General features: G+C 36.5%; 1 protein-coding gene across 1 annotated transcript in view; it reads right to left on the bottom strand.

Moving 5' to 3' along the window:
• The window catches only part of LOC107083155 (probable serine/threonine-protein kinase MARK-A), a 12,507-nt gene extending 11,594 nt beyond the window's left edge, over positions 1-913 (bottom strand). The window contains exon 1 of the mRNA XM_015372190.1: positions 834-913. The gene's annotated coding sequence lies outside the window, so the exon portion shown is untranslated. The remainder of the gene's footprint in view (positions 1-833) is intronic.
• Positions 914-7,206: the final 6,293 nt, after the last annotated feature.

Below are 7,206 nucleotides of genomic sequence, written 5' to 3'. Positions count from 1 at the left end.
GAAAAAAGTCAGAATTCTGACTTTTTTCCAATACTAAACTTTTTCTTTTTTTCAGTGGCCCTAATCCTCTTCCGTAGAATCACCAGCTTTCCTGTGTCAGCTTATTTTGACTTTCCCAGGAAGGGGTGAGTCATCTGTGTTGAGTAAGGCAGGAGTTTCAGCACAGAAAAAAAATAAAAGTACAAACCTTCTAACATCGACTGAGCTGCCTTTTTGGTAGTTAAACGCACAACATTTTAATATTAGATATCAAGCAGAAAAGCAGGGCGACGGTGTTTATAAAGTTTAAACCGCAGAAAAAAGCCACACTTTCTTTTCACCTTTGTTACACGAAGCAGGACTTTGCATGTCGAGTAAATAAAAGCAGCCCTGATCCAGAAATATGCAAACAAATTTCACCAAGAGGGACATTACAGTGACTTCCTGCAGCAAACTGCACAGTTTGTTTTACATTCACTGGATGAAAAAGCAGCCAAACTGGTAAATCCAGGCATATAAGTTTCATCCTCAGATAGGCTCTTACAAGCTCAGAATGTCCAGATCAAGGATTTTACATCAATAAAAATCCCTTAAAGTTGCAATTTAGTTTTTAACATTTTACTGAACTAAAAAACAAAAAACATATTTTAAAAAAGGGATCTGACTAGACAGTAGCACTATAAACAAGAAGAAACTGTTACATTTATATATTATTATATAGAGTCATATAGATTTAAAAGTGAAAAACAATCAACTAATAAAAACGTTGATTAAAAACTTAATTCCCACAAATAAAGTGATTTTCTTCATCGTTTTCATTCAGCGTTAAAGTAAACGTGTCGATCGTCTCCTACCTTTTTGCTGTTGAAGGGAAGAAGGCCTGTCAAGTCTGGACAGGAGTTTGCATTGCTCTCTGTCTTTATAGCTGCTTTTCCACACCTTCTTTGTTCATGATTCATAGCCTGGAGCAGAAAAACCTGTTGGTCACTAATTTTATCTGGGATCTAAAAGAAGGTCACGTTTAACAAACAGAATTAATAAGGATGACATACATTTGTCACAGTGAGTTGGTGGAAGAAAATAATTCCCTAATATGACTCATGAAAACATACCGCCTGTGATATGAACAGCAAACATGATAGTGCTTTTTTTTTTCAAGCCAGTTGTTGGTTTTGCTCAAAAACATCCCAGGAATTAGAGACCTTTTATCATGTAATTTTCATATTTAAAGCAGAAAAGTGTGTTTTTCTCCATGTTCTGAAACCATTTCGTCACCTATGAGAGTTTATTTACGATGTAAGGGTTTGTTTATTGCCTGGCCTCTTCATATCAGCTGGGTATCAGGTTTCACTGAGTGGGGGTTTTGCTCATCCTACAGATAGTTTCCGCGTCAGAGGTCGGAAAAATACCATAACTCTAAACCTTCTCTATGCTCCTCCGTTCTTTCCTTTGTTAAAAACTTTAGGAGAATAGCAGCAGAGCATTAACTGTGAGGGAAAATATATTTTCTGAAGTCGATTATTTTATATTATTGACTGGTTTTAATCCCCATTGAATTAATAAATAGAAACATATGGTGTGAAACACAAAACTACATTAAGAAAAAGAAAGGATATTTCACAATGCAGAAGCACAGAAATCTTTTATTTCAAAAGTCAGATAGATAATCAGTGGTGGTTCTAGACCAAATGGACCAGGGGGGCCAAGAGGGGGCCAGAAAAGCATGAAATAAAAAAACAGGGATTCAAATAAATTAAGATAGCTGCATGAAGTGAAATTTCTATTCAATTAGGTTTCATTAAAATTCTAAATGTCTTAATAGGTCAATATACATTCAGAATTTGGGAATTTTACTTTTTTTTTTTACTTAATTTGAGTTGCAATTACAGTTTTCTATAAAATCTGAATTAGAATTTAAGAAAAACTGTTAAAATTAGCTGTAAAAAGTAGAGTATTTTTTTTTTTTACATTTGTTTTGGAAAAAAGCATTTAGCAGATGAAAACTGGGACCCTATCTCAATACCACTTATGCTATGTTTTTAAACAGTTATTAAACAGAATTTGTAAAGAAAAAAAATAATAGGATCTATCAGTAACCATGTCTGTTTCAGCGCAGATCATCATTAGAATTTCTTTGAGTATTATGTCTTCAGTACAGGGGCCAGGACTTGATCTACAGGGGCCCTGGCCCCCGTTGGCCCCTGTCTAGAACCGCATGTGTAGATAATATAGGAGAGAATGTGAAAATAGTTTTGAGCAGAATATCGGAGTATAAGAGTAATAAGGATAAGTTTGGGTTCATACTGTCGTTTAACTAAATGCTTGTACAGAACAATAAATGAAACTATTATATATGATGGTGCATATTTTACATTCCATACAATTATAATACAAATATGTGTTTTTATGTTAACACTAAAACATACGATACATCGTATCATATATAATAACTAAATGTTCCTCATTCTTTTCTGTAAGTAAAATGTAAGTCAGTAATGCATCTATTTATTTACTAATTATCTGGGATAATTTATTGCAGAAAACAAAACCTTTAATGTAACCTCAGAGCAAATAGTTTGATTAACTGTTTTATCTTTCTGTAGCTCCAGTTAGAAGCTGGTAAACGCTGACAAATGATTCTAATCTGTCTATACTTGCAAAAGTTCAGAAACCTAACCTCCCCAAGTAAATAAACAGCACAATAGCACCACCTGCTGGGGGACTGATTTCAGCACCTCACATGATAGAAATAAAAATAGTCTCTGGCACTTTATTTAACTTCTATAGGTAAACATTTTTACATTAATTCTACTTAGATCAATCTGTTTTTGCAGGTATTAGCTAATCAAGTTTAAAATAATGGCATTTTCGTTTTGAAATTGAAGGAAAGGTTTCTGTTCAGTTGGTGAATTAAAGGTTTGGAGGATGATCTTTTATTTCTGGGTGGATCATCTAAATAAGTGGTCCTCTTAATTGTCAATCATTCCGGTGATATGTTTACGTAAGACTGTCCTACACGCTCGTCCTGTTAGCTATCTTTTTCCGCTTATATGCACTTTCAGGCGTATATCTGTGGTGAGCCACAGTTTCAGACAGTCATGTCTATTGGCTGGCAACTCAATAGCTAATCATTCGCCTCAATACTACTAGTAAAGGCAAATACACCAATGTGTCGGTCATATGAAAGAAATATGAAAACATTTAATTATTAAATTATATGTCTTGATTTTCTACACCCCCATCCTCTTTGATTTGACCTCATACCTGAAGACAATATGCTCCTTTTGTCAGTGCAAAGATGTGGGTTGGTACGTTTCTCTGAGAACAGGGACAACACAGCACCTCGTTTACGGCTTTATTAGCTGCTGAAAGCGATACGTCGATGATAAAAGGCTTTCACACTGAAAGGTGCTGAAGCTTCCCACATACAGAGGCACATGCAAATATTTATGAGATGCCCCCCTAAGCTGTGAATAGCTGTGATATAATGGATTAATAAGCAAGAACCATATCCATGACTAAATGCTAAATGTTCTCGCTGGAAAAACGATCTAGAAAAAAGTAAAATATTTCTTAAATTAAGCGTATTTACCCTTAATTTGAGTAGGTAAATGAGGTAGTTTGCCAATGGAATGAGTATTTTTACTTTTAAAATAAGATAATTAGATAATATTCACTTTAAATAAGACAATGTAGTTGTGTTTTCTTATTTTAAGTGTAAATTGTCTAGTTCCATTGGCAAAATGTCTCTTTTATGTCCTCAATCCATGAACAAATGCACTTATTTTAAGAATAAATGACTTATTTGGATTTCGATTTTTTTTCCAGTGCTCATTTGAAGCACAACCAAGAGGGGAATCCACATTAAGACCCAATGGCATATTTTACTCACAAATCGGTGTTTTATTACTTGACAGGTGTTTACTCTGAGTATTTTTGGCTGCCTATATCATCGTTGTCAAGAAATGAGGACAGATGGACCCAGTATTCAAGGCGAGACAGTTAGTAGGAAAGTTCAAAAGGTTTAATTAAAATAGAACAAAAACTGAAGTGGAGCTTGGCTCGCGAACGCTGCAGGAGGGAGGCGGGGCCCCGCCCAATCTCAGACATTCTCTGTGGGAGAAACACAGGTAAGTGACCATGATCATCTGACTGAAGATGATGTTCTCAGTGAGTCACTTACCTGGTTTAGGAGTTCAGTCCATACCCCTTGAGAGGGGTACAATCCAGCCGATGGGCTGACAGCTGACGCGGCTCGTGTCACCCAGAGTGTCCCCAGTGCTGCAGCTCCGGAGGAGTTGCAGGAAGCCAATCCTGATCAGGGGTTCAGAACAGACAGGAACAGACAGAACAGGCAGGATCCAGATCAGGCAGGAACAGAAACAGGTGGCAGGATCCAGACTTCCAGGCATCCACAGGCTCCCAAGAGGGTTCAGAGTCTGACTGGTACCAGAAGCGTGACCAGGCAGTCACGCACAGGAGCAGACAGGATCAGGTGCAGATGAGCAGGCTCTTGGCAGAGGGTAGCTGAGACAGGACGTGGGACCGGAACTTGAAGCAGGACTTTAAACTGGTCTCCTCCGTGGAGCCAGGCTTACTGAGATAAAAACTGAACCTCCCCACATATTGAGCCAAAAACCCAGAGGACTCCGCGGGGGAGGAACAGTGGACAATCAGAAGACGTGACAAACACTAAAACCCTCTTTCCACTGGCTGCTAGGATCCAGGACATTAACCAAGGCAAAAACTCAGACAAACAGACTGACAGAAAGACAAGTAATGATCTGGCCCAGAATGCTCAGGCTGAAATAAATATAAATCAGAGGAAACAGGTGAGAGGAACAAATTATAATTGAGGCAGGGAGGGAAAACGACAGGTGAAAGGGATTACTAATTAAGGAGCAAACAGGCCAGATCATGACAATCGTAGTGTTATGAGTGATGTTTCAGTGTCTAAAACCGGTCTGTTGTATATAGAAATTACTCCCAAATGAGATAAGCCAAAACCAGGAATGAATAAATNGAATGAATAAATAGTGTTTTTCAGTTTTCCAAATTAAAATCAAAACATGTTAAACATGTGTGATGATCACAACCAAGTTCTAACTTTCCTAGCTTGTAGGCTCCTCTCCTTTGAAAGCAACATCCAGTTTTAATGCTTGAAGCAAACATGTGGTCTACTTTGAAAACTAGGCTTAAAACCTTCATTTTTGATAGAGCATGACATCTATTACTGTAGTTATGCTGCTATAGGCTTAGGCTGCTGGAGGGCACAATAAGCACTTGTCCACACTCTGCTAGTAGCTACATCAGCCTGGCGTTCTGTTCTGCTGAGACACCTGGAAGTAGGCATCAGCTCCTTCTATAGATAATTCACTTGGTCCTTTTGTTTTAGTTCTCCTGGAACAACCTTTAGTGTGGAAGGAACTGTGGAATTTAGATGAACCAATAAGCAGACACACATATGGAGGCAAAGCAGTGAGCTGAAAACTATTTAATAAAAGCAACAAAAAAAAAAGAGGTTGACGTGAGCAAATTAAAGGCTAATCAGGGGTGAACAGACTAGGATGATTAGTGGCAATGAGGAAATAAAAACAAGAAAGGCAGCAGCTGGAGGTGACTGAACTAAATCCACAGAAAAATAAACATTATTACAGAACTAGAGCAAAACTGTTGCAAAAATAGAACAAATAAAACCAGACATGAAAGAAGCTAAACTAAGAAAATTATAGAAAATACAATGAAAAATAAACTTGAGAGCAAAAGAAAATGCTTAACCAATGTGAATCTGAGACAATGAACCAATATGGCAAGACCCAAATAGCAAAAATAATAAATGGCTTAACCTGAAAAAATAAAAAATGAAATTCTAAAAGTCAAAAATGAAACCTAACAAGAAAAAACTCCAAGAACTGACAATCACTTCAAAAGGTAAACAAAACCCATTTCTTAAAACTCACAACTAAAACAAGAGAAAGCGATTTGACAAAAATAAATTAAGATTCAAAGGCAGGAGTGAAGCTAAGGGGTGGCCATGACAAAATTCCCCTAAACAGGTTATTTGTTGTTCCCGTTGAAACATACATCACCGCCTCAGTAACGAGCAGTTTCCCTTTAAACCAGAGGGTGGCAGCAGTGATACTTTCCAGCAGAATGTTAGTATATTCACCATAGAATGATAAGGAAAATACAGAAATAAATTACTCACATCAATACATTAATATTAAAGATGAAAAATACAGACTTCATAATATTTCCAAAAGTTGTTTTTGTGTCTATTGGAGAATAAGTCATCAGTCATCTAAGACTCTTCTATGAGTTAAAAATAAAGAACCACTTTTCAATCGATTCTAATGTGTATATTAAAGAACACATTTTTTTTCCCTTTAAATTTGTTTAAATATAATAGCAATGGCTTTATGAAAATCTGGTCTATGTTCAGTTAATTATTATGAAAATACTGTATAATATTGCACAGTGTGATTAGTGTAATTTGACATTGAACTGCGTGTGGCACCTATCAGTTTTTGGCCTCCCCTAACTGAACTTTGGTCCCTGTCTGGCCACTCCTTACTACTCCATTTAAAGTAGCAGCTACTCCCATTAATAGTGATTAAACGTTTGAACAGTCACTGTTTTTAAGCAGTTTTTTTATCATTCTGTACTGTTTTTGCAGCCATATAGGTCCTCCACTTCAGTGTTTATAGGACAAGATGTTTCAACACTGTTTATATACACAACAGTCTCTTTATCCAGGTTATTTTTGTCAATATTGTTATAATATTGGCTGTGGTGCCCATAGATGAATTGTAGGATCATCTGAAATTACATAACTCTGCCTGGAACTGGAATTATTGGCTAATAGTATTTGTGCTCTTTCAACTCCCAGACTTGAATAAAGAGCTTATCTGCTTAAGTGTGTTTCTCTCCCAGATAAAGCCACTAATGGAACTACTAACGCCATAAATCTTTTACTTCTTTTCACATAGAAATACTCCTGGATCCGTGTTTTTGTGTTCCTTTTGTGTGTCTGCTCTTTCTCATTGGAAAAAGGATCTAAAAATAAGTAGAAATGTCTTAAATTAAGTGTATTTACGCTTAATTTGAGTAGGTAAATGAGATAGTTTGCCAATGGAATGAGTATTTTTGCTCTTAAAATAAGAAAATTAGATAAAATGCACCTGAAATAAGACAATGCAATTGTGTTTTCTTCCCAGTGTACACTGG

Source organism: Cyprinodon variegatus, unplaced genomic scaffold, assembly GCF_000732505.1.
Source record: "Cyprinodon variegatus isolate N-32 unplaced genomic scaffold, C_variegatus-1.0 Scaffold0, whole genome shotgun sequence".
NCBI lineage: Eukaryota > Metazoa > Chordata > Actinopteri > Cyprinodontiformes > Cyprinodontidae > Cyprinodon > Cyprinodon variegatus.
Note: the sequence above shows the minus strand (reverse complement) of the source record. Positions and strands in the feature narration are given on the sequence as shown.